Source organism: Protomyctophum bolini, assembly GCF_963924005.1.
Source record: "Protomyctophum bolini genome assembly, chromosome: 10".
Taxonomy (NCBI): Eukaryota; Metazoa; Chordata; class Actinopteri; order Myctophiformes; family Myctophidae; genus Protomyctophum; species Protomyctophum bolini.
In genome coordinates, this window is record NC_137871.1 from 28,146,079 (window position 1) to 28,155,604 (window position 9,526).

The following is a 9,526-nucleotide window of genomic DNA, read 5'->3' on the forward strand; positions in this document are numbered from 1 at the left end:
ATTTCACTTTTATTTAAACAGTAAAACACATTGAGACTGAGTCTCAATCTATAATTGCATAAATAGTATACACTACTGAGACCTAGTATGGCGACTAAAACCACATACGTCACATACGAAACACGGCACAGCAAACGGGGACGGAGTGGCATTGGGGTTAGGTTTTAGCCATTCTGACTACGTGGCTTAATTCTGCGTACAGTTTGGGACAGGGTTAGTAATGCGATGCGTCGGAATGGCAGTCTTTGGAACGCCAGGGTGTAACCAGCAAACGGTTACAATCCCATCACAATCCCAGGTTCATTGGGCCTCATGCGCCAACCGTTCTTAAGAAGTTCTTAAGAGGAAATTTGTTCTTAGACCCACTTTGTATGCCGACCAGTGCTGTGGAAACCTGCGTTTGCTCTCCCCCTGACACTACAGGGTCAGGGACCCCCCTGACACTACAGGGACAGCCCTGGGAAAAAGGAGAAAGGGGTCAGTGGCTCCATGCGCCAGTGTTGGGCCACCTTTCCTTGCAGCCCTTGAGGACACTATCCCGACACCAACACCAGCTGTCCAACCTCAACCACGTGTGCAGCGACCTCTCTTGCCAGCTCAACCTCTCCTCTATCCCACCCAGTTTCTTGTTCAGGTAGCTGGTCCAAATAAGAGCTGCAGCTTCCACAACATATGTGCCTCATACAAGCTTAGTTGCTCCACAACCTCTAATCTCTGCCTCCCAACCTCCCGTTCCTGTGGCTATCTCCCAACCTCTCCTTTCGGTGGCTACCTCACAACGTCCGCTGGCTCCTGCACCTACCTCCCAACCTGCCGTTCCTGTAACTTCCACAAAAAATTGCATTACAGCACCCTGCTCTACTGTAAGAGGAAGTTAGAGGAAGAAGCAAGTGGCAAAAAGAGGAGACGTACGGTACACCAAGAGGACTAACATCATCACATGCAAGCAGTGTCAGATGGAGCGGGACCCTAGCCTGGGTACCCAGGCTAGCAGGACCCTGCAACCCACAATAACTATTATGGCAATTGGTAGGCCTACTGCCAGGCCACAGCCACCACAACTCTGGCTGAATGGAAGGCTGAACTTCAAGCTGCAAAAAAGGACAATGATGTGATGACATCGGCCACAACGCCCAAATACAGGGTTACTTTCAGCACAACCTCTCTTCTCAGGACATGTTCATGAATCAATTCCACAGACAAAGTTCATGAATCAATTCTACAATACTAATAGTATTTGAATTGATTAAAATTATAACAGTGTTGGCATCATAATATACTTAGAGTAGGCTGAGTAGTACTCAACTTGTTTACTAGCTTTAAAAAAAAGAAAGAATAATGATGTTTACAAGCAACGATTTACATGCTACAAGTAATTTAAAAAAAAACTACAAACTACCTCAAAAGTTGTATTTTATATTATGTTTACAAGCTAAAAAGCACTATTTCCAACTATTTTAAGTAAACCTACCTGGTTTAAAAATGTAAGTAATACAGTTGCATTTTATATTACCGTATGTTAAATGTTAAAGGCATGTTATATCGTTGCTGTCAGGCAGAAATATCTCCTTTTTCATATCAAGGCCCACTGTTCAATTGACATTATGAGCCATGAACCACCATTCAATTAGATCTAGCCTCTCAGACGCCAAACTAAAGAATATTTTGTTGCCGTTGGATAACGATATATTGACTAGGCCGCCTACATGCATTTTTTTTTTATTTTTTGTTGGTTTGTTTTTTTGCATTTGTAATAAAATATCACTGATATCACATGGTGTTCTTTTATGGTATGCAGCATCACACTTGTATTTTATATGTTATTCATTCAAGTCAAGCATCGTGTGTAAGTAATGTTTGTATCATCTCTTACTTACTTACCCCAACCTTGGGCATAGGAAACGAACAAGAGCTCTCCAGGCATCCGGTCCTGGGCCATTTTCTCCAGCAGTCCCCATGTATGGCCAGATCTCTTCACATCTGCATCTAGGTCAGGCCGCCAGGTGTCTCACTCACATCAATGTTGTCTTATCTGATGCAATGAAAAACAAGTAAGCTGTTATGTTACGCACCTCTTTCCATGTGGCATATATACCGCATGGGTAATTTGCATACGATGGTCCTAATTTAAATATATGTTAATTAGCCATGTGCTATCGTGGATCCACTGCCACTGGCTGGCACTGCAGGCTACAAGTCGAGCATCGTTCGCTTTGATTATAGCTGTGCTGCTTATTGTTCACATTCTAATAAGGGCACATATTTATAAAATGTTTAAAAGTGTTAAGAGGTTTAACTAGAAATGGGGAGAATGGTTACCAAACAAAAATACAAATCATAGCAAATCAAATAACGAATGGAAAGGAACAGCGGTCCGTATTGGTGCCGCTTATTCCTCAATCATGGATCTACAAAAACAAAGCACACTGTTCAACTATGCAATCAAAACAAAGCACAAGGAATAATAAAAATATTACATCATAATGCACCATCATACTTTCTATAAGATGTCACAGGCAATAACTAAATATGAATCAATGATTGCTTTACCAGATAACTCTCAATGGCTACACACAGGCAGTCTCCTCAATGGCTACATTGACACAGCTACACAGGCAGAATAGGCCCCAGTCTCCAACTGTAGCTGTGGTAACAACGACATCATAGGTTACACAATGTTAGTCAATACACTTGCAGGGCAAATACAACAGAATATATCAACCCATTTTTGTTCAGCTTTGCACACATATCGTATAATACTCACATTGATCCATTTTACATGCCTACACATTACTGGGGAGGCCACTCCCCAAACAATTCAGGACCGGTAAACATCCACATAACAGCACCAAAAGTGCCACTGCAGTCCTGACAATATAAAAACATAATCATTGTAGACCATACAAGATAGCAGTAAAAGCAAAGATGCAATACATCCAGCAAACAGGCTTACCAATTGACAGGTTGGCACTCAACATCCCCCTCTCAACAACCTGCTACCAGCAATGTTGTGAGGCCCCAGAGATTTCAGACCTGTTACCTGCCTGTTCAGAAAGGCTTTAGTCACTTATGTCATTTTACCTCTGCCTCCCTCTAGGGGCTACATTCTACCCCCTCCAAAATTGAATCATCGCCCCAACGATTCACTACAAAAAAAAAAGAAAAAAAAAGAAACATGACCAGAACAGTTAACCACTTCTACAGGACCCTCCCATTGTCATGCTCTTACTCTGTAAGTGGTGCCACTGACCAGGATTCGAGGGCCTTCTGCTGTGAATCCTAGGTCATAAAGGACCCCTTTCTCCTTCTGGTAGATCTGGTGCTGCTTCTCCAAGTGCCCCGAGTTTTCTTCAGCAGAAATGAGATGGCATCGTCTGTCTTGCTGTCCTGATCTTGTTGTAGAGCTTTCTGGAGTTTCTCCACCTTGACTTGTAGCTCTGACACCCGCTGTTGGTCTTGTCCCCACCTCAGCTTGTCATTGGTCGCCTGCAGTGCCTCACTCTCCAACATCCAGTGTTCTTTCTCTTCAACTAAAATTTGGTGTTTAAGGTTTAGGTTTATTTATTTAGCATGTAGTACAAAAAAATAGACAATAACATATCAAAGAAACAAAAATGCAATGCAAGGAAAGGAAGAAGCCAGAAGGCTTATATGGAATCCTTTCCTGTAGGAAGAGGTCATTGGTTTAAAAGATTAAAAGTTCATAAAGAACAGTACATAAATCTACAAGTTGGCAAAGGGGGGCAGCTGCGCAGTAAATAAATAAAAACAGACTGCACAAAAAACAGAAATAAACAATACAACAACAAACACACAAAAGAAAATATAAAGCATCAAGGTAAAACATGTAATCTACAGAGAGGAAGTCTGGTCATGAAGGTTCTTATACTTCAACTGCCACTTTTCAGAATTCCTGGCCTCTGCACTAGCATACTTGGTTTGGAGGTCGTGCACCCGTCTCTTGCAGACATCCAGCTGGTTATGCACAGTGTTTACCTTGCCAAGCTCCTCCTCCATCTCATCCATACACTGCCTATAGACAGTGTTGCGCTCCTCAAGGAGGTGCACCTGCTGGCGTATCTCTCCCAGGTCATCCGGCTTCTGGTTGTAAGTCTTCCCCAGTCGGCTCACCCAGTCTGATGAGCGCCTGGGGATGTCCATCTCCACTTGGGGGGGTCTGGGCCATGCGGATGGGCTTCTTTTTGCGGTGGCTAAGCTCCGATACCCCACTCTCCAGAAGGCATCCTCTTATCCGTTGCTCACGTCCGTTTTTCTCCAATGCATGTGTTGCTATCTGCAGGGACGGCTTCTCTGCCTGGGTCAGACACAACTGGTGCTTATAATCTTCATCGTTGATGTCACACAGATAAGCTATATGTCCTGACTGGTTACACTGAAAACTAAAAGGATGGTCCTCTGAACAGTACAGAAATTACTGAATTCAAAATGAATATTAACATCCTAATACTCTCCAATCTTTAGATAGGGAGGGGGGGTGAAATTCTGACAGGCAGTGATCTGCGGTCAGTCAAAAAACATATGTGTTTTAAATAGACACTTGTGCTTTCTAGGGTATGATTTGGGGCCCAAATTTCGTGTCAGATCCTGTTTCTAGTTGAGACATGACCTTTGACACGATCTAAAGGTCTCAATAAGAGCCTTTCTACCATTAGGCTTCAATTGACAAAGGACTTCGGCAATGGCATATATGGCGGTATAAGTGAATGTTTGAGGTGTTTGTGGTCCACTTTAAGTCCTCTCAAATGTGCACCCCGAGGTACTTGAAGCTATAGGGACCCTTACCACCATAGCTCCATTATAAACAGGGGGAGGTGAGAGGCATGGTCTCTTCTCCTGAAAAAATGACCACAACAAAAACATGCAAAATATAAAACACAGAAAAATAGCACAAACTCACATAACCACAACACATCTAAATTTCCACTGGCTCACACTTACATCACTGTTCATAAGTGTTTTATTTGTATAATTAGCCTGCAGTGTGAGTACAATGAAGTACACTTGAAGCAGAACCCACTGTCACGCACACACTCACTCACACACACACACACACACACACACACACACACACACACACACACACACACACACACACACACACACACACACACACACACACACACACACACACACACACACACACACATCAAAGACTTGTGGTTAATAGCAACAACATAAGTGCTGTAGGCTATTTGTTTATTCGTCATGCATTGTGTTTTTGGAACGGAACAGTTCGTAGTACGCTGAACCATAGAAGAGAAATTCTAGGAAATTAGCAACAGAGTTGTGTAAAACATTCATTCGTAGTGGAAGAAGTACTCAGATTATTATTTATGTATTCTATATCCTATACTTAACTTAACCCATTTAGATTAAACATATTTCTTGCTTTTAAACGTTGCTTTCTTCTTTCTGCACCACCGCATCTCCACTCCTGCCTCTCCACTCTGTGTGTTCTAAAATAGATCAATAACACCTCTTATCATCCTCACAAGTGCCCTATTGATATGCAAGACCTGTGCGGTGGAAGGGAGGGGATGTCACGATCATGACATAGGCCTACTTGACACTTGTGTAAAAGTGCAAAGAAATTACCGTACAAAAAGAAACGTTGAAGTGAGTTTATAGTTTATACATAATTAATGAAAAGTACTGCAAAATGGAAATAGCCTACTCAAGTAAAGTAAAAGAGCTATTTTCTAAATGTTTGCCTTGATCTTAGGTTATGATTGATCATTCGGCCAATTTTTGACCATTTCTTTAAGTAGGGCCTATAGTTTGTTAGTTACCTTTGACACAGTAGCCTAATGGTTTTTTGTCTTTTTATTTTAAAGTTATTGGAAGTTAAAAGACATGAATTGTCATTTTTAGAAATGTGCAGATACCACACTACTGTATGTTGGTTTGTTTACTGTTTGTTGAGAGAGGAAAGTATGTTCCACATTAAGCAAATCATCTGGGGACCTCCCCAAAATCACTTTGAGAACCAGTGTTTTCTGGCAAAATTAACATTGCATTAAAGACATGCAGGCCCGGGCGGCTGGCGTAGTCATCATGGGCAACGTGGCTGGTAATTCAGTCTGGCAGTGTGCCGCGGGTTCCACTTGCGATCCCGACGGCCTTTACTGCGTGTCACCCCCCATTTCCTGTCAGCCTATATACTGTCACTCTGTCCCTCTATAAAAAATAAAACAAGACTAAGACTAAATCAAAATCTTCTGAAAAAATGTACACTGTTGAGAACCACAGCTTTCTACCAGTGACGCCGTGACGGAGGGAGGGTGGGATGATGGGACCTTGTCGGCGTGACAACAAGCTCCGCCTCCGTGGTGCATATAAGAAGAGGGAGTCAGGCTTTGATGTGGTTGTGTTGCTGTCTAGTAGTCTACTGTCTGTCTGTCCAGCTGTCTACTGTCTGTCCACACTGTTGAGGTGAGCTCTAACTCTTTTGGCTTTGACACCTTTTATTCATTCCCTCCCTCCTTTCTTCGTCTTCTTCTTCTTCTTTCTTCTTCATACACTACTGTATATCCAGTAGACTACTTTAACTCGAGTCTTTGTTTGGACACGGCAAACTTTCACTGGCAGCTGATATGAGTAATATTTGGACCAGGAGTATTATTAATATTTTGCCTACTACAGGGGTCAAGTAATACTCTGTCCATCGTTGGCGTACATGCAGGGAGTGAGCGGCGTCTTTTGGATTTCACAGCGGTGACGTAAAGTTCCACTTGCAAACAAAGACTCTTATTGTCCTGCGTAGCACTCCATACACAAAGACAGACTGAGAGGGTCTGTCACTGAGAGGGTCTGCCCCCCCGCTCATGAATTATTCATGCAGGTGGGCCGTCTCTCCATGCTGCTGGGTTATCTGATATGGTTGCTGTCGGCAGTGGAAACCCCAGTGGCGGGGAAAAAAGTATACTCAAATGTCTTACTTAGGTAGAAGTATCAATACGGCAATGTATAAATACCCTGTTGTAAGTAAAAGACAAAAGTCCGGAATTCAAAATGTTGCTTGAGTATTGGTATAAAAAATGTACCAACAGTAGAACGTGCTCAATGCAGAATGTCCCATTTCACAAGTTTTCAAATGTATAAAAATCTTTTTGTAAATAGCATGCAACGCATTGTGATTTTCAAATGAATGGAATATGGATATGGAATGTACTGTATATAAGGCTGGAGTGGTTAATGTGTATGTTTTGTAATAATAATCACAATCTACCAATTAACTAGTAATTAATGTTTACCCATAAATGTATGTGTGTATTTGGATCCGAGATGTAGAGGTGTAGAAGTACAAGTAGGCCTATTGTAGATACTCAAGTAAAGTACAAATAGCTAAAAAATATAGGCTGCTTAAATACATTATTTAAGTAAACATACTTAGTTACTTTTCACCACTGGGAAACCTCATAATCTCATATGCTACAAAACAATGTTACTTTTCAGAATTCAAACTCAAATAGCTGATCTACAAGCTCGAGACACGTTTCTGAATATTTTTGCTACTTTTGTGTGACATTGTAGTATGACGAAGTAGGGTACTAATTTAAGGTATCAGAAAAATACAATAATAATGGAGATAAGATTTTTCTCTCTTTCTTCGTGCGTGTTATTTGATCAGTTAGACAGAGGTCAAGGAGGTCCCCGACCCCCTAGGCGAGGACCAACCCCCACCCCTCCCAGACATGACGAGTGGCTATGTGAGATCGGAGCTCAGTGGTGAACACACACTGATAACACAGGACAGCACACACTGTGAGTACACGTGTGTGTGACTGTGTGTGTGTGCGTGCGAGAGGGAGTGAGATGAGGCTAAGATTAGAGGCAGGACATGGGGATTAAAGACACAGCCAGTGTGTTATTTCGCAGATGCTAGGTTCATCTATTTAGCTGGTATCTATAGGGTTTGTCAGTCAGTCAGTTGGTTTATTGGTTGGTCACATCGTGACATCACATAAAATCACCAGGAATGGAGATCCCAGATGTCATCAGTATTAAGCCCATATGGGAATGCCCATATATGGAGATCCCTGCATGTCATCAAAAACAGTTTGCAGAATTACAGTAGCCTACATTTCAAGCACAACTCAATACAAAGACTGTTAACTGTGAGTGGACGACCCAATAAAGCATTACACTTGTTTACAAGAGGGTCCACAATGTTCAAATCATCAAAACATTTAGAGACGTACAAATAAAGACTGATTGCAGTCAGTATGTCCAAATTCATCCATGGCTCTGAGCGGGTTTTGACCCTGATGGTTCTCAAAGGAGCCATGTTGTTCAGCACTGATGTAAATTTGGTTTTAAAGCCAAGCCAAGCTTCTTCGACAAGTGTGCTTTTAAGCTCATAGGACCAATCCAGACTCTCCAATTCTTATTTAAAGACCTCACTCACACTTGATATGACTGTTTTGTGGCAGCCGGTCTTAAGTTTTTGTTTTTTGCGGGTACAGAATATCATGAAATGATCACTAAGCCTGCATACAATAACACCTTTCTTGGAGATTCTGGATTTGTCTGAGGTCAGAATGAGAAACACACACTCTAGTGGGTTGGGTAATTAGCTGGCTAACACTATGCAGATCACAAAACCTACTAAATGATTTGAAAACAGGCGCCTCTTTACGTTGTACGTCCGTATTCAGATCGCCCATCAGGATTTTCTCTGCACCCTCCTCCTCAGCTAAGCATCTCTCAAGAATATCTTAAAAGCCTTGCTGGTCAGGAGGTCTTGTAGACTGTGCCAACTAGTACTGATTTAGCATTTTTTTAAATTAATTCAACCCAGTTTCAATTTCAACATGCTGCAAGTCAGTACGGGTAATGAATTCAGTATCTTTGTGGATATACATGCAAACACCACCCCATTACGGTTTCTATCATTTCTGACTACTGAGTAGTTCTCAATTTCGATTTTTGGCTTTCAGAAAACTGTCAGGATTTGGTAGAATTTGGTCTCAGGACTCAATGTGTTGATTACAGTACTTGAATTCCTGTGATAGACCAGGAGGTATCGACGAGGATGGAGGTGGAGGAGATGAAGCACGGCATGGAGGAGGAGCAGGAGGCGGGCCTGCACCACAACGACCACGACCCAGAGCTGAAGAAACCTCGCAGGAAAGACACGCCCATCCTCCACTACCCTCCACATATACCAGGTGAGACCATTGATTGATTGAATACTTTATTATAACAAGTTTGCAATACTAAAAAGGATAACACAAGAAAGACCGGGGGTTGCTCCACTGGGGTGCATACATTGGTAAAGGTTAAGCATACTAAAGGTGTCTGCACACTGTTGCGTTTTTCAGATTTTTAGCAGCGTTTTTCTGCCGTTTCTTCGGAAAGACACGTCTATATACCGTGCGTGGGCCGGTTACAACTAACATGTGGCAGGTTAATACTCACCCGTGGCAGGTTAAAACTATAGGCTTCCTGTGAGGTTAGGTTTAGGGTTTGGGTTTTGGGTAGGGCGTCGGATTAATGCCTGGAC